At 43.3% G+C, this 19,549-nt stretch overlaps 1 protein-coding gene and 1 long non-coding RNA gene across 3 annotated transcripts in view; one reads left to right on the top strand and one right to left on the bottom strand.

Moving 5' to 3' along the window:
• The window catches only part of BSN (bassoon presynaptic cytomatrix protein), a 463,396-nt gene that overhangs the window by 428,884 nt on the left and 14,963 nt on the right, over nucleotides 1-19,549 (bottom strand). The gene's annotated exons all lie outside the window — the stretch shown is intronic.
• On the top strand, nucleotides 13,253-14,660 carry LOC123373905. Its single transcript, XR_006580934.1, has 3 exons — nucleotides 13,253-13,379; nucleotides 14,063-14,133; nucleotides 14,228-14,660. It is a non-coding gene; the product is annotated as an uncharacterized LOC123373905 (long non-coding RNA).

The following is a 19,549-nucleotide window of genomic DNA, read 5'->3' as shown; positions in this document are numbered from 1 at the left end:
CCCTTGGTATCCTGCTGTTAATTGATTTATCTTGTTAGACTGACCTCACACTTGGTAAGGAACCCCCCATCCTTTCATGTATTTATACCTGCTCCCGTATTTTTCACTTCATGCATCTGATGAAGTGGGTTCTAGCCCACGAAAGCTTATGCCCAAATAAATTTGTTAGTCTCTAAGGTGCCACAAGGACTCCTCATTGTTTTTGCTGATACAGACTAACACGGCTACCACTCTGAAAACTGTATATTCTTAGTAAGTCCACTTCTTACTTCTTCATTTCAAGAACAAAGACTGTTCTTTCCCCAATATCTACTGAAAAGCATGCCATCCCACACAAGGAAGGAGGTTTTGCTGCTTCTGTGGATCTGTCTCCATCCAGTGGTGTCAGAACCTCCTGTGAAATTGACAAGGCTGCCTGGCTCCCCGCAGGCAGTTGGTGGTGGGCCGCTTGGACTTCTTGCCCCAGACTCCCAGCTGGGATTGAGATCTGAAGCCACCCCAGCTTCTCACCCATGCTCCCAACTGGGAGAGGGGTGTGACATTATGCCCCATATTCTTCACCAAAATATGCTTATGATATGAATATGTCATAACTAAGATGTGTTTTATGCAAGATGGGTCATGTGAGATATCATTGGAAATGTTATGATTTACTGAATGTGATTATCCAATTTATATGCATGTACCATTTCTGTATCTGAAGTTAGGAATATTGACTACAAAACAATTACAACTGTGTGTACACTTGGGAGATGCATACCAGACAGTATGCAATCAGCCTGGATGGGCCATTAGGAAGGACAATAAGACTCTGAAGATGCTAATCTCCCTCTCTCCTGAGAAGTTTCCTGGGATGCTGCTTTGACACTGCAGGATCAGGTGATCATGTCACGTGGTATTGGACATCAACTTGGACTTCTAGTGTTTTTTCCATTAAGAGGAGGTGGAAGTCAAACTGGGAAACAAAGGGCTTACATACTCTGCTGTCCTTTCACCAAAGCTAGCTGCTGACTGAGTATGAAGTGAGAAGCAGAAGGCAATCACACTACACCCTACTAAGAAGAATAATCAGAGCTGATCCAGAGAACAGAAGGATGTGATGTCTGCCAGGAGCTAAGATACGGGATGTTGACCTGAGGCTGAAGAGGATCCTAATAAGAGCAGGAAACAATCCACTGATTTATTCCAACATGAAAGACAATGATACTGTTAGATTTTCACTGGAACGCATCAAGGGAAAACATTCCAGGCTGTGGAAGAAATTTAAAGAAATGGAGGCTCAGGTGACCTTCAGTGGAGGAGAGTGAAGGTGAGACAAGATTATGATGATCAACAGGTGGCACAGGCAAGGGCGCTACAAGAAGGGATTTGAGACGTTTGACTACTAGGAGACATTTACTGACAGAGGACTGTTGTCATGAGATGGACTCTACCTGAGTAGGGAGAAAATAGACTTCTGAGAAGGATATTGGCTCAACTGATTAAAAAAAGCTTTACACTAGGAATTATGGGGAGATGGCTGGGAGATGCTCATGTAATCTCCACCTCTGATTCCAATATTAAGCAGAATGAAAATTACAAAAGAGGATATAGCAATGGAAAAAGGAACAACAAAGAGTAGGAGAATGGACATCAAGAGGAAAAATAAGTGTAATTAGAATTGGCACTAATAGTCAGTTGATATTAGCAGTAGAATGACCGTAACTAATTGAGTGAAGAATTTGGGCAAAGTCAAGCAGAAACAACTAAGATGTCTGTATATCAGTGCAAGGAGCCTGGGTAACAAAATGGAGGAACTAGAACTACTGGTGCAGAAAGCGAAACCAGACAGTACAGGGATAACAGAAACATAGGGGAATAGTAGTCATGACTGGAGTACAGGTCTTGAAGAGTATGTGCTATAAGACAGTTTGAGTGATCATGAACTAATTCAATTTAAACTAAACAGGATGATAAACAGATATAGGTCTGCAACTAGGGTCCTTGGTTTCAAAAAGGCAAACTTAAAAAAATTAAGGGAATTAGTTAGGGAAATGGATTCGACTGACGAACTCATGGATCTGAATGTGGAGGAGCTTGGAATTACTTTAAATCAAAGTTGCAGAAACTATCCGAAACTTGCATCCCAAGCAAGTGGGGGGAAATTGTATGAAAGAGTTGCAGACCAAACTGGATAGGCAAACATCTGAAATAGTTGATTAAGAGAAAGCAGGAAGCCTACAAGGAATGGCGGATGGGATGGATCAGCAAGGAAAGTTACCTCTTGGAGGTCAGAAAGCGTAGGGAAAAAGTGAGAACTGGCAAAAGCCAAGCAGAGTTGGACCTTGCAAAAGAAATTAAAATGAATAGTAAAAGGTTCTATAGTCATATGAACATGGGAGGCGGGTAAACCGCCAGCTGGGGGAGACTAGCCCCCAGCTGCCCCACCCCCTGCTCTCCCCACGGACCCACCTCCTTCCCCCAACAGAGCTCCCACCCCTCCAAACAGCCGCCAGCCCTCCCACCCCAACCCTGGAGCGCCGAACAGGCGGGCGACTCGTGCCCAACCCCCGGGCAGTTAGGCTGGCAGCATGCAGCCCTCCAAGCGGGCGGCACATGGCCTTCCCCAGCCCCCAAGCGCAGGGCGGGCACACTGTCCCTCCCCCTCAGTTCCTGAGCACCAGGTGGGCATGTGGGGCAGACGGACAGTGCGTGGACAGACGGGCAGTGTGCGCCCCCCCGAATCCTGAGCACAGGGTGGGTGGGCATGTAGCCCCCACTGAGCCCCAAGTGCAGGGTGGGCTGAGTGCAGGGCAGGCAGCACATGGGCCCCCAAGCCCCAGTGCCCCCAGCCCCTCCAAGCACAGGGCAGACAGCCCCAGTGCCTCCAATCCCCCCACTGCCCAAGTGCCAGGCAGCACGGCCCAACCACCCGGGGCCCCCCAGTCCCGGCCACCCTAGCCCCAGCACAGAAAAAGAGCAGCCTGCCTCCCAGGGCTGGGGGTAAGGGCAAGTGGGGGGGGCTTCGGGGAGGAGCGTGGGCAGGGCCACGTGGGGCTGTTTGCGGAGGCACAGCTTTCCCCAACATATTGGACATGCCGTCCATGCATATAAATAAATAGAAAAGAAAAGTAGTGGAACCGCTAAACACTGAGGATGGGATGGAGATTAAAAATAATCTAGGCATGGCACAGCACCTAAATGAATACTTTGCTTCAGTTTTTAATAATGGTAATGAGAATCTTAGGGGTAGTGGCAGGACGGCTAACAGAAATTACCACATCAGAGGTGGAAGCCAAACTCAAACAGCTTGATGGGACCAAACTGGGGGGGGGACCCCAGATAATCTCCATCCAAGAATATTAAAGGAACTGGAACATGAATTTGCACACCCAATAGCAAGGATTTTTAATGAATCCACAAACTCAGGGATTGGACCCAATGACTGGAGAATTGCTAATATAGGACCTATTTTTAAGAAAGGGGGAAAAAGTAATAGAATGCAATCAGGTGAGCTATTTCCAGTAGATATAGAGAAGTGTTAGTACCATTATATATGGCACTGGTGAGACCTCATCTGGAATACTGGCCACAATTCTGGTCTCCCGTGTTTATAAAAGATTAATTCAAACTGGAACAGGTGCAGAGAAGGGCTACTACGATGATCAGAGGAATGGAAAACCTACATCATGAGAGGAGATGCTGGCTTGTTTAGCCTAATAAAACAAAAGCTGAGGGCAGATATAGAATATCAGGGGTGGAAGGGACCTTGGGAAGTAATCTAGTCCAACCCCCTGCTCAAAGGGTGAACCTATCACCATACAGATTTTCACCCCAGTTCCCTAAATGTCCCCCTCAAGGACTGAACTCACAACCTTGGGTTTAGCAGGCCAATGCTCAAACCACTGAGCTATCCCTCCTCCTGATTGCTTATTATAAATACAACAGAGAAATAAATACCAGAGAGAGAGAGAGGACTTATTTAAATTAAGGACCAATGTTGGCACAAGAACAAATGGATAAAAAATGGCTGTCAACAAGTTTAGGCTTGAAATTAGATGAAAATTTCTATCCATTAGAGGACTGAAGCTCTGGAACAGCCTTCTAAGGGGATCAGTGGGGGCAAAAATAACATAGCTGGTTTCAAGACTGAGCTTCATAAATTTATGGAGGGGATGGTATGATGAGATGACCACATGTCAGTGCAGGCAATCTGCAATGGCTAGTAGCAAATATCCCAAATGGTCATAGATGGGAAACTAGACGGGGAGGGCTCTGAGTTACTACAGTGAATTCTTTCCCAGGTGTCTGGTTGGTGGGTTTTGCTGACATGCTCAAGGTCTAACTAACTGTCATATTTGGGGTTGGGAATGAATTTTCCCCGAGGTCAGATTGGCAGAGACCCTGAGGGGTCTTTGCCTTCCTCTGCAGTCTGTGGCATGGGTCACTTGCTGGTTTAAACTAGAGTAATGGTGGATTCTTTGTAACCCAAAGTCTTTAAGAACTGAATTGAGGAATTCAGTAACTCATTCACAGGTTATGGGTCTATTACAGGAGTGAAAGGGTGAGGTTCTGTGGCCTGCAATGTGCTAGAAGTCAGAATAGATGATCACAATGGTCCCTTCTGGCTTTAAAGTCTATGTCTCTATGCAACACACAGCACTAGTTGCATCACAGTACTATGCCAAAGCATCACCAAATTCAGGAAAACTGCTGTATGGCATTTGTAGACCTGACAAAAGATCTTTAACACTGTTAGTCACAAGGGTCTCTGGCAGATCTTGCACAAAGTTAGATGCCCACACAAATTCATCACCATCATGCACTTATTCCATGACAGCATGCTAGCTCAAGTGCTGGAAAATGGAGCTTCACCTGAGCCTCTCTTTGTCACGAACGCATTAAGCATGTGTTGTTTGAGTCTCATCAAGTGGTCGGACAGGACACCAAACATTAAAAGTCCTGGACCAGTGCTACATGACTAGCATTGAATCCCTAATCATACAGATGCAACTTCGCTGGGCTGGTCATCTAGTACATATGGATGATATGCAAATCTTCAAAGCCATATTTTATGTATAGTTGAAAACAGGAGCACATACTCTGGGAGGCCAATGAAAACGAATGCGGCATATAGATCAAGCGGCCATTCCAGTAATTCTAGAGACTCCATTTCTAAAGGAGGATCGGCTGGTTTTGGACTTAACCAATGGAATCTTATGGCATGTGCACAGCTGGACGGAGGGTGCTGTGACAGCGGGATACATTCTGAGAATATGTGCTGCAAAAGCAGAAGAGGAAATTACCATATATACTCGTTCATTAGCCCGTTCATTTATAAGCTGACCACCCAAGATGGTTAGGTAAAAATAGCAAAAACTGTATGACCCTTTCATAAGCTGACCCTATATTTCAGGGGGTGGCAAACTTTGGCTCCTGGCCCATTAGGGTAAGCCGCTAGCAGGCCTGGATGTTTTGTTTACCTGGAGCGTTCACAGGCATGGAGCTCCTCAGCCCCCAGTGTCTGCGGTTTGCCATTCCCAGCCAATGGGATCTGCGGGAAGTGGTGCGCCACTTCCTGCAGCTCCCATTGGCTGGGAACGGCGAACCATGGCCACAGGGAGCCAAGGGGTCCATGCCTGCAGACGCTCCAAGTAAACAAAATGACAATGTATTAGATATTCAATTCAATGATTCCATAGAGTTTACAATCGTCAAATATTCGTGTAGACCCGTTTATAAGCCGACCCCTGCTCTTTGATGCATCACTTTTTAACCAAAAATATTCAATTTATGAACAAGTATATACAGTAATCTAGATCAGCAGGATATGTGATGTATAGATTAAAAATAAACCAGAATGTGGTACAATTGAGGCATGTGTTAAAATTGTGGGGGATAAAGTACCACCTCAGAAACAGTATAAATACCTCCATACAAGCGGAGGCAGGTGTTGGAAAGATAACTGAATCATTAGAACAACAGGGAGTAATTGAAAAGGGAAATTTGGCATACAACAGCCCAATTTGGCCCAGATTAAAGGCCTCAGAAGACTGGAGATTGACAGTGGATTTTAGACAAATGAACAAAGCCACTTCCCCTATGGCACCGATAGTAGCAGATTTGCCTCAAGTGATGGTAAGGATACAGGGGATCCTTAAATGGTTCTCTGTAATAGACTTGGGAAACTGTTTCTTTGCCATTCCATTGCACCCTGATTCCTGGGCCTGCTTTGTATTTAAAGGACAACAGCAGCTGTTTAAAAGAATACCCCAGGGATTGCATAATGCCCAAGACATTGCGCACCAACACGTGGTGGAGATGTTGGACCAGTTATTTAAGAGGACTGGGAGAATGTCACCTCATATGTGGATGATATATTAGTTTGGGGAGATACTGAGGGGGAAGGTAAATGAACGCACTAGAGAGGTTCTAAAGCAGGGGTCGGCAACCTTTCAGAAGTGGTGTGCCGAGTCTTCATTTATTCACTTTAATTTAAGGTTTTGCATGCCAGTAATACATTTTAATGTTTTTTAGGTTTCTCGCTCTAAGTCTATATATAGTATAACTAAACTACTGTTGTAGGTAAAGTAAACAAGGTTTTCAAAATGTTTAAAGAAGCTTCATTTAAAATTAAATTAAAATACAGATCTTAAGCCGCCGGCCTGCTCAGCCCGCTCCCAGCCTGGGGTTCTGTTCATCTAGGACTGGCAGCGGGCTGAGCGGGGCCTGCGGCCGGAACCCCAGGCTGGCAGTGGGCTGAGCGGGGCCGGCGGCTGGCACCCCAGCTGGCAAGGAGCCGGCAGCCAGAACCCCAGACCGGCGGCGAGCTGAGCGGGGCTGGCACCCCAGACCAGCAGTGGGCCGAGCCACCGGCCCCACTCAGCCCGCTGCCAGCCTGGGGTCCCGGCCCTGCCCACATTGAGTGGGTACCTACCTTCTCCCTGGTTCTGGCCCATTCTCTTCCTCTCTCTCTCTCTCTGCACTGAGCTGAGGATGAGGGTGCGCTGAGCACAGGGCTGGGGGTGCCGGAGCAGGCTGGGGGTTGGGGTGCAGGGTCTGGCCAGGAGCTAGAATGAGGGAGGGGGCTGGGTTGGGGTAGGAGGTTTGGATGTGAAGCGCTTACCTGGGCAGCTCCCATTTGGTGCAAGGGGTGCACGTGGGAATGTGGAGGGGGTGCAGGAGCTCCCATTTGGTGCTCACGGTGAGGAGTGGGGATGTGGGGGGTGCAAGAGTCAGGGCATGAGGTGTGGAGGGGCTGGGTATGTGTGGGGAGTGCAGGAGTCAGGGCAGGGGGTGTGGGGAGTGCAGAGTCAGGGCAGGGGGTGTGGTGGGGCTGGGTATGTGTGGAGGGTGCAGGAGTCAGGGATGGGGTTGTGGGGGGGATGCAGGGGACTGGGGTGCAAGGGGGTGCAGGGGTCAGGGCAGAGGGCTGGGATCTGGGGGTGCTCCCAGCCCCCTGCCCTGAGCGGCTCGCGGCTCATGGCAGGGGGCTGGAGGGATACGCCCCGCTCCTACCCCCCTTCCCCAAGGCTCCGCTCCTGCCTCCCTTCCCCGTCTCCTTACCGGTCTGAGCAGCGAGGGCGCTGGGGCTGCTCTTCTCCCCTGCCTCGCAAGGGCCATCAGCGACAGGGAGGGAGAGGAGGCGAGGCAGGGCTCGATGCAGCACGCTGGGGGAAGAGGCGGGGGATGGGGGAAGCTTGGCTGCCGGCGGAGCCTGCCGTACAGCAGCAGCCGGCAGGACCAAGCTTACTTCTGCCCCCTGCCCGCCAGAGAGAGCGGTAGGCAGGAGGCAGAGAAGAGCGGGCTGGGTAGAGCAGCATTTTTAATGGCACGCTGCTGCCTGCTGGGGTTCGGCAGTGGGCTGAGTGGGACCCCAGCAGGCAGCAGCATGCCATTAAAAAAAAAAAATCGGCTCGCATGCCATCTTCGGCACGCGTGCCATAGGTTGCCGACCCCTGTTCTAAAGCTTATTCAGAAGATGGGCTTTAAGGTTAATAGAGAGAAAGCCCAATCAATACAAAGGAAAGTAACTTATTTAGGGGTAACCCTGGGAGAACAAGGAATTCAAGTTTATCAACAAATGGTGAAATCGCTAATGAATCTGCCAAAACCAGAGGACCCCCATGTGACGTTCCCCTCTAGTGTAATCCGGACCGGTGACCTGCTAAGTTACTCCAATACTTGACTCTGGGAGCCGGCCTTACCCTGTTCTGCTCTGAGAACCCCCACTCCTGGGCTGTTCACACACAGCCACTAGCATGTAAGCTGCTCCTTGGCTTGTGCAACCGAATGACACTAGCCAATATCTCTGGTCCCAGACACAACCCTAGGAACCTCCGTCTTGCAGTGTCCAGTTATGCCCGCTGGACACTGCAAGCTTATATGAGTTTGTCAATTTAACAAAGAAATTGATATGCACCAGGGTTGTTATCCCAAGGGGAGTTTCTGACATACTTCAAACGAAACGCACTGCTTCAGGTAGAATAAACAAACAAATTTATTAACTACAAAGCAGGGTGGATAAAAATCAATGATTAAAAAAAAATTTTAAATCTGATTTTTTTTATTTAAATCAGATTTTTTTAATAAAATTCTGTTTGAGGAAAAAACCTACCTAAAGATATATCTTTGAGCTACAATGTCTCATTGTGGACTAGGGATTATAAATGCTAATTCTATAATATGAGACAATATATTCATGAAATGTTTAAGAAGTTTTGTGAATGAGTTCAATTAGTTCATGAATTAGGGATACAATCTTGTGGGGTTCCAGGGGCTTCTGTATAGATTATTTAGGTTAATCTTTCTATCTACCCAATGAGACTCAGTCTAGAAGATACCATCAGAGATGCTTAGTTTTAGAGTTCTCAAACTGTGGATTTGTGTCTTCAGAGATAACATGCTTGTTAACAGCAAAAATGTTTTAAATAAATAAATAATATATAGAGGTGAGAAATAACAGACCTCAACCCTATTGTCCCACTGCACATTTGTGTACACAGAGTCAATCTCTTACCTCTCTCTAAAAGTGCAAAGTTTCAGAAAGTTCAATGAACAGAAGATTGTTGAGGGTGGAATAGATCTGGACAAGGAGAAGAAGTCTGGAGATAAATGTGAGAAGGGAGGGACAGGCAGTAGAAACAAAACTAAAACTGTTTGAGCAGCATATTCCAGAAGTCTTGAGGTCTTTCTGAGTGTAGCCTTCACTGATTTGAGATCTACCATACCATTCTCTCACTAGAAGGGAAAACCTATAATGGCAGCAGAGCGTAAAAGAGACCCATTTTGGGAATATTTTAAAGAAGTTCCTCTACCTGTGGGTAAAGACAGGCATGTGTGCAAAATGCAAACAGTGCAACAAAGAAATGCAAGGCCTGCATGCCCAAATGAAACAACATCATGAGAAGTGTTCCTTCTCATGAGGAAGCTGTGTTGAAGATGATGAAAGGAACATGTCTGAACATGCAGAATCTTCAGGTTGGTAAACTTCTTTATTTTATACTTCTTTCTTAAGGACTGCCTGTCTTCCTTCTGGACTATTCTTGAATTCTCATGTTTGAGCAAAAAATATAGTTGTTACTCTATTTAGTTCCAGATGTGATAAAAAAATAAATAGCTGAAATAGGCAGATCTTCCTTTTACAATTTCACTTTGAAAGTAGTACTGTCAGTGAATGCAATGAGTAATACTAAATGAGCAGTGTGGTAATAACAAATAAATAACTGCATTGTGTGACACAGCATGACCAGAGGGCAGCAGGAGAGGGTTAGAAGGGAGCCTTATTCCCTGTAGAGGGAAGAAAGTTTGCTATAGATTAATTAAAGCACCTGAAACCAATTAAAGCACCTGAAGTCAGTCACCTGATAAGAAACCCCTGCTTCAATCAGACAAGGGGAGGAGTTGAAGCAGAGTGGATTGGTGTTGGAGCAGAGAGCAGTTTGGAGGGAAGCAGAGGAAAGTTTGGAGAAGTGCTGCGGTGGGCTAAGAAGACCAAGACCCTAGGTAAAGGGACACCTGGCTTGTGCAGAAGGAGGGCAGGAAGCCCCCACAAGCTGAAGGGCAGGAGAGGGAAGTAGCCCAGGGGAAGGAACCGCTACTTCAAGTGGTTTACTGCTATCCCTAGGGCCCCTGGGCTGGGACCCGGAGTAGAGGGCGGGCCCAGGTCCCTCCCTCTAGGACACTAGTAGTGCAGTTAATATCCCAGTTCAGGGGCAAGAAACAGTGCCCTGACACCACCTTACCGCCCCCCCCCCCCAAAAAAAAAAGAAAGAAAGAAAGCACGAGACCCATCATAGTAGTGCCAGCAATTTGCCACAACTGTCTTATTTTGTTTAGGAGACTCCATCCTCAACATACAGGATTCTGAAGACTATCCACCTTCAAGATCACCATCATTTTCTATAGTTTCAGAGTTATATGCCAATGATAGTGTTTCAGTCACATTATGTATGTTACAGAGCCACAGTATATCTCCTGTAGCAAAAAGAAAAAAAAATCTCCATCATCCAGAAACAAACCATAGATAAGTTTGTGATAAGAGCCAGCAGATTACAAAAAGAGATAATAGATGAAAAAATTGCCTGGTTTGTTTATACAACAAACTCTCCTTTCCGTATGATTGAGAACCCACACTTCATTAACACGGTTCAGTCATTAAGACCAGGATACAATCCACCCAACAGAGAAAATGGCACAGGCAAATTGCTGGATAAAATGTATGAAAGAGAAATTGGGCAGTGTGCAAAAGGTCTAGAGGGTAAAATTGTTAACCCTGAGTCTTGATGGGTGGAGAAATGTCCACAATGATCCTGTTGTATGGCCCTGTGTGACAATAGAAGAAAGGAATGTCTTCCTTACAGAAGTATCAGAGGGGTAGCCATGTTAGTCTGGATTCTGTTCCTTACAGAAACAACTGATACATCAGGAAATGCACACACAGCAGAATACTTACAAGTAGCAGCAGTAAAAGCTATAACAAACTGAGAAAAATAATTCAGATGTCTAGTACATAGCTTGGTCACAGACAATGCTGCAAATGTATCCAAAATGAGAATAAAATTATTCAGAAGAGAGTCCCAAGATAATAACATATGGTTGCAGTGCTCATTTGATGCATCTCCTAGCCAAAGACTTCAGTGCTCCAGAAATAAAGGCTAGTGTTGTTGAAATTGAAAAATACTTCCATAACAACCACTTTGCAGCAGCTGCTCTGAAAAAAGTGGGAGGAACCAAGCAAACTCTGCCACAAGACGTGCGATGGAACTCAGTAGTGGACTGTTTTGCGCACTATATCAAGAACTGGCCTAATCCGATGACAGTTAGTGAACAAAATCGTGAACAAAACAAATAGATGGCACTGTCACAGCCAAACTTCTCAGCATTGGGCCTAAGAGAAATGTTGAACACATGCTGAGTACCCTGAATCCTATTTCTGTAGCCTTGAACAAAATGCAGGGAAATAGCTGTTTTATTGCTGATGCTGTTGAAATTTGGAAGGAACAGAGTGAGATCTTAAAAAGAGAAATATGCAATGATAGTTAAATTACAAGCATTAAAAAAAACAAATGGGACAAGCACTATCTCCAGCTCATTTTCTTGCAAATATTCTCAATACTCAGTACCAGGGTCAAACCTTAACTGCTGAAGAAGAGGAGTTGGCTATGACATGGACATCCAGCAATCATCCCTCCATAATGCCAACTATAATAAACTTCAGAGCTAAGGGTGAACCATTCGAGAAATATATGTTTGCTGATGATGTTTTAAAGAAAGTCACACCAGTGAACTGGTGGATGTCAGTTTAGCACTTGGGTTCAGAGACTGTAGAAGTGATAATCTCACTTTTAACAGCAGTAGCTTCTTCTGCCCATGTAGAAAAGATATTTTCTTCCTTTGGACTAATTCATTCCAAATTGAGAAATCGTTTGGGACCTGAAAAAGCAGGAAAGCTGGTTTTTCTTTTCCAGATTATGAACAAACAGGAAAATGAAGGTGAAGAGGACTCAGTTAGCCACAGAAGCCAATATTTTAAGTTTCTCTTGTTGACCAGGCTGACAGTCGATTTTTTTTTTAAATATTTCATTTAACTATGTTAGTTTAAAACAATTTTAACAAAAACAAACCTGATTTTAAAAAACTTGAATGTTCAACTAAATTCAAAAATTCATATGCTTGTTTTGTTAAATTATATGTTTGTTGTTGAAGAAAAAAAATCCAGAATACATAACGTTGTTGTTTTAGTTAAATAAAACAATTTAAATGTCTGTCTCGTGATGTTCTCCTCCTAATACAACATAGCAAGAAAATCCTCCAAATATTAATGATTAACCTGTTGAACTGGAGATATTTATGAAGTTATTGAGAGGTGAACTATCTGTTTCAATTACCTTTGGTAAATGAAATTACCAAACAATCATTCATTTTCTGATATAACTGTAAAACTAATCTGAAAAGTTTTCAAAACAAATCACTTTAAAAATGCATAGTGTGATCCTTCTAAAAATGAAACCTACATCTATCCCTGAGTTGTGAAGAATCTGTATTAAGGGTATAACAACCAACAAGAATGCACTTCTATGTAGAAATCCATGATTAAATCGAGTCTTCCTGACTAGTGATTTAAATCAATTTGATTTAAATCAAATCCACCTTAGTGATTTGTTAGTATGGAAGAATGGAACCTTGGATTGCATTAAACGTTTATATGGATTCAGATTTTGAAGTACAAGGATTGTTGTATAGGATTAGTCCAAAAGGAGGACTGGAAGCAAATTTATTATTGGTTAAAAAGGAATCCAGGGAAACTGAAGGTATGACATATTAGAAGAGGTCATCAAAAGCGAGAGGGGAATGAAAAATTTTGGAATGATAAGGCTGATGCCTTGGCCAAGACAGCAGCAATGGAGCCTTTGGGAGTTGTGATAGTTACTAGAGCATAGGCTATAGTGCAGGAGATTAAGCCAGAGGAGAAATGGGGAAACTGGAGTGTAAAGGGCGTACACAGTGAACAAAAAGACAGGAGAGGTAAAGTGGGTCCCTGAAAAAACCCAAAGGGAAGAAATCATTAATGTCTGCCACTCCACGGCACATCAAGGAATAATGAACACATTTTTTAAGGTAAAACAAATCAGAATTTGGCCTAGAGTACAGGAGGATGTACAGAGATTTCTTACAAATTGTATAAAATGCATGGCAAACAGCAATAGAACACCTAGTGCAGGGCCATTATTACATCAGAGAATTGCAGGGCCATGGAATATTGATAAGTTGCTGAAAACTTCCAGGGGAAATCAGTATCTGGTGGTGGTGGTAGATTCCTTTTCCGGATGGATGAAGGCGATTCATACCCGGAACCATACTGCACAGACTAAGAAACTATGGGAAGTTGTTTTTAGCAGGTATGGAACTCCGGGAGTGATTGATTCAGATAACGGGCAGCATTTTGTGGGGGAAGTAGTTAAAGGTTTATTGAAGGCTTTAGGAACAAAGCAGCAGTTACACATTCCTTACCATCCTCAATCATCAGGATTGGTAGAGAGAGTGGATCAAACAATTAGGTAGGCTCTGCGAAAGGTAGTACAAGAGGCAAGTAAAGGATGAGAAATTACCATTGGTGTTGGCGGCAATTTGAAGTAGTGACTGGTTAGGTATAGGGTACCAGCCATACCAAATTCTTTATGGAAGGCCTATAGACTGTGGAGCCCTCTACTATACCCAGGAGAAGGGGAAGTAGAGGAAGTGTCAGTTACCCAGTGGGTTAAAGTGTTACTGATGGAACTTAAGAAAATGGAATTTAGACTAACAGATGCAATTTGGAAAGCAAAAGAATATGTGGACTCACAGGCCACTCAGGATACAAAATTGTGGAATGCTGGGGATAAGGTGATGTATCTGAGGCTGACATCAAAAGATCATATTTTGGAATCAAAATGGGTTGGACCGTTTTCAAGTATGAATAAAATTTCCCCCATTGTAGTGCAAATTAATAAGGAAGAAAAGGGGAAATGGGTACACACATCGCAATTAAAGTTATGGCCCAAAGATTAGATAACCTTTTGGTTTTACATGGTTTGTTTTACAGAGATAAAAGGGGAATGTCCAACTGCACAGGAGGATATCCCAACCAGATCCTGGATTGGGAGTGTGGACACGGTGCTAAAATTTTTGCAATTGGCTTGCTACTTATGCTTGCTTTACTTTGTATTATGTCTGGTTGATAGATTGTGCTGTGTGAATTACATTTTAGGTAGAAGAATACCAGAGCTCGAGCAAAGACAGAAGAGTTTAGCAAAGGCGCTTGGGGTAGTATAGTCAGAGGCACTGGACAATATTCTTCAGAATAATGGCCAAGACCTCAACACAAGAAGGGTGCAAAAGTGGAACCAGACAAAAGAAAAAAGTTTGCAAAGAATGAAGATTGATTTTAAAGTAAAAGTTCTAACACCATCAGAAATCCCAATGATTAGGGGAAAATGGGAAAGTCGATGGCACCCTGAAGGGTGGGATATGGTTTCTGTTTTTTATGTTTTGTGAGTATTTGGGGAAGCTTAGGGGTACAAAGATACACACATGGGAGCACCTCTAAAGTGCAGGTATGGATTAAAGAGGAAAATATGTTCAACCACCCATGGGACACAATGGGGAAAATGGGACCAAACAAAACCACATGTGAGGGGAAACCTTTTGAGGTGAAATTTGAAATATGGTAGGGAAATGGTAAGATTTTGACATGGGAATATTTAAAACCAAAGGATGTGGAGAAGCAAGGGAGGTATTTTTATATTATAAAAGAGTAGGGCTGGTTGATACTTAAATTTAGTTATAATGAAAATAACCCAAATATAAACATCCTGAATTGCACTTTTTGGAATTTAATGTAACTACCCTGGATGTGATTCACAAAAAAGAATGGAGTAATGTCCATGTGGGATGGAAGAAGTCAACACCTCTCAAAGTGTGGATGTATGACGTTATGGTAAATTCTTCCGTAATGGTAAAATTAAGCTGTTTCAAGAGAATTGATAGGGGAATATACTTTTGGGGATATGGTCAGTATTTTGTGTTTCTTAATCAAACACCAGTAAATAAAACCACATCAAGAATCACAGCAAATGAACATCCATATAGAAGGGGGGAAGTAACTGAAGCCCCAACTATTGTGGACCAAACAATCTGGCTGGAGGGAATGCAATTAAATGTGAGTGCACAACATTCAGAGTGTATGCCATATGCCTTGCTTCTATTACTAGCATGGCAACAACAATGGGGAGATGGAGCTAAAAGTATAGGAGAATATCTTGTGGGTGGCATTGGTGCTGGGAACAGGGTGTTGAATTTGTTTGATATTGAGACATTATGGGGGGAAATGTCAACTTTGGGTGAGATTTTGGGAGCCAAACAGATGCATATAATACAAAATTTTGGCATATCATCAGAGCAAGGAATAAGGAATGTAGTGCTCCAATTAAAACAAATACAAGCCTTGGAAATGTATCTAAATGCGAGAAATTAATAACAAAACTGCATTAGCAATACGATGTGTACAGATGCAAGCTTATGGGATACAGTATATAGAGAGGATAGTCAATCTACTGAGTAATGGGCAATGGCCCTTTGAATGGTTCAAAGACTCCCATATATGGAAACAGCGAATTATTGGATGGAAGAAACATGTTGAGTTTAATCGGAATCAAACCACTCTAAGAGGGGATTGGAAGGGCAGGATGCTACTACATAATACAGGGGAGCAGGGGAGAAAGAGCAGCTATGGCCTTGGTGCTGCCGAAGATTATTAACAGAGAATTATGGCAAATAGAAATAAGTGGAACACATCTGATCCAGGAAGAGGGGGGCTATAAATTGGTGGAACTGACAAAACATTGTGAGGAGTGGCGGCAAAATAAATGGGTGTGCCCACAGCTAACTTGGTCCTTAGAGGGATGTTATCTAAATCATTCAAGTGGACAATGTATAATACAGTATTTAGCCCCTAATGGCACAAGTGTGTTTGATTTAGGCAATTGTGTGGTAACCACTGAAAAATATATATTTTGGAGAAATATGACAGAAAAAGGTCCAACTGAGTCACGCAAATTTAATGTAATGGAGGTTATTATTGAAGGGACTTTTTAATCGGGGACCCTTATTTTTAAAAAAGGAAATCGTCTGGGAATCAAAAGATGTGGAGTGGTCCTTTGATCTAGGGTACACTGGGAACGATGGGAGGAATCGGTTGATAAAAGTGAAAGAATAAAGTAATATGCAAAGAATTTGTCTAAATCTGCCCAGCTAGGAAAGATAAGTATCTTGTTGCATAATGATCATATATTGGGAAAACAAGGGGAAGAATTGAAAGTCCACCATTGGTACGATGTCTTTAAAGGATGGTCTCCCAGTGCCACAGCCCTCCTGGCATTGCATCCTATTGTAATATTGTTCATGTTAATGATTCTATTAACCTTTGTCATTCTGTGTTTGTATTGTCAAATAAGAAAACGACAAGGAGTTTTGAATCAGGAAATATATAAAGCTGAGAGGCTTGCAAAATTATAAAAGTGATACAATAATCAATGTAGAAGCCCTCTACACCAACATTCCACACAAAGATGGACTACAAGCCATCAGGAACAGTAGCCCCGATAATGTCACAGCAAACCTGGTGGCTGAACTTTGTAACTTTGTCCTCACCCATAACTATTGTACATTTGGGGACAATGTGTACCTTCAAATCAGCGGCACTGCTATGGGTACCCGCATGGCCCCACAGTATGCCAACATTTTTATGGCTGACTTAGAACAACGCTTCCTCAGCTCTCGTCCCCTAACGCCCCTACTCTACTTGCGCTACATTGATGACATCTTCATTATCTGAACCCATGGAAAAGAAGCCCTTGAGGAATTCCATCATGATTTCAACAATTTCCACCCCACCATCAACCTCAGCCTCAGAGATCCACTTCCTGAACACTACAGTACTAATAAACAATGGCCACATAAACACCACCCTATACCGGAAACCTACTGACCGCTATACTTACCTACATGCCTCCAGCTTTCATCCAGACCACATCACTTGATCCACTGTCTACAGCCAAGCTCTACGATACAATCACATTTACTCCAACCCCTCAGACAGAGACAAACACCTACAAAATCTCTATCAAGCGTTCTTACAACTACAATATCCACCTGCTGAAGTGAAGAAACAGATTGACAGAGCCAGAAGAGTACCCAGAAGTCACCTACTACAGGACAGGCCCAACAAAGAAAGTAACAGAACACCACTAGCCGTTACCTACAGCCCCCAACTAAAACCTCTCCAGTGCATCATCAAGGATCTACAACCTATCCTGAAGGACGATTCATCACTCTCACAGATCTTGGGAGATAGGCCAGTCCTTGCTTACAGACAGCCCCCAAACCTGAAGCAAATACTCACCAGCAACCACACAACAAAAACACTAACCCAGGAACCTATCCTTGCAACAAAGCCCGTTTCCAACTCTGTCCACATATCTATTCAAGGGACACCATCACAGGACGTAATCACATCAGCCATACTATCAGAGGCTCGTTCACCTGCACATCTACCAATGTAATATTTGCCATCATGTGCCAGCAATGCCCCTCTGCCATGTACATTGGCCAAACCGGACAGTCTCTACGTAAAAGAATAAATGGACACAAATGGGACGTCAAGAATTATAACATTAAAAAACCAGTTGGAGAACACTTCAACCTCCCTGGCCACTCGATTACAGACCTAAAAGTCGCAATATTACAACAAAAAAAACCTTCAAAAACAGATTCCCACGAGAGACTGCTGAATTGGAATTAATTTGCAAATTGGACACCATTAAATTAGGTTTGAATAAAGACTGGGAGTGGATGGGCCATTACACAAAGTAAAGCTATTTCCCCATGCTTATCTCCTTGCCAAGTGCTGGAAATAGGCCATTTTCATTACCACTACAAACAGTTATTTTTCTCTCCTGCTGACAACAGCTCACCTTAACTGATCACTCTTTTTATAATGTGTATGGTAACACCCATTGTTTTGTGTGTGTGTGTGTGTGTCTTCTTTCTGTATTTTCCACTACATGCATCCGATGAAGTGAGCTGTAGCCCACGAAAGCTTATGCTACAATAAATTTGTTAGTCTCTAAGGTGCCACAAGTACTCCTGGTTTTTTTGCGGATACAGACTAACACGGCTACTACTCTGAAATAATAATCAATGTTATTAATCATTGGGGGACTGTTGGGATATATAGTAATATATGTTGTAATATGCTATAGGCCATTGAAGCCTAGTATGAATGCTGTGTGCTTGACGTGAGTATGTGAGGTACGTGTTGGCAACTGAAGTGAGGATTTAAGGTTATAAGCGGTAAAGGACTGGTTGGTATTAAAGAAGTTTGTCATGTCCATAAGAGGAAATGGAATGTCTTGGATTATGGTGGCCTGCCCGGAACAGTTTTCCCGGAGATATGGGCGAAAGGCTTAGGAAACAAAGACAAAGAGCTGATGATGAGACAGACTTGTCTATAAATAGTTGCCTGACATTTCTGAAATTTGGAGTCAGACATCATCCAGAGCCCTGATAAAGAAGGTGTATGCAGTGCCGGCTCTCCACACCTTGTGATCGGATTGAATTTCGACTAGACATCGGGATTTCATTCTGATCTTCAGACTTTGATGCAGTATGAAAGCGGTATGAATGTGGAGCGAGTGGGGTTTATATTGTAATCAATAAAAAGTATTTAGAGTATTATATACCAACACTGTGTCCAGTATCTGCCTACCCCCACATCCCATAGAAAGACCTCTATTGTGAGCCTAACTAATGATTATAAAGAAACATGCAGCTGGCATAAGTATCATATACCTTGCTATGCAAGGGATAGTAGTCCTCCTAACCTTTCCTTTTCCAAAGAACAAATATTGACAGCAATGAGGCTTTATATGAGGCAACAACATTTAGAAACTGAAATTTCTGTTAGTGAAGTGAGAATTCAGAGGAGTCACTGGCAGATCACTGAAATTATGGGGACAATTTTCAAAAGCACTTATGTGACTTAGGAGCCCAACTTCCCTTGGATTTGGGTTCCTAACTCACATAAGCACTTTTGAACATTTTAATAAAATCTTAGGATTTAAGATATTTTTTATTACCTGGGAAAGTTTTATGGATACTAATAGTCTCAATTATACATCTCCTTAATAGCTACAAAAGTACATCTACCTTGTTCTTTCAGCTAGGAATTTACATGTACCCATAATTAAAGTCACAAATGTAAATAAAAGTGATCAGGTATTTCAAAGAGTCCCACACACCTGCATGTCCTCAGCATTACATCACTCAACTATTTCAAACACTGTCAAATCTGCCTCCGGGAATCTCATGCTTACAATTTTACACAGCCCGCATCACACACCTTGGTTGAAACACTTTACAAGTAGACATTAACTTGCAAATGATTATTCTCACTTATCTCCCACCTCGTCAGAAGAAAATATCTGCTTCCAATTCTGTCAGGCATTCACAGCCAAAAACTATCACCTGTATC

This window comes from Mauremys mutica, chromosome 7 (assembly GCF_020497125.1).
Source record: "Mauremys mutica isolate MM-2020 ecotype Southern chromosome 7, ASM2049712v1, whole genome shotgun sequence".
NCBI lineage: Eukaryota > Metazoa > Chordata > Testudines > Geoemydidae > Mauremys > Mauremys mutica.
This window is presented reverse-complemented; position numbering and strand designations above follow the sequence as displayed.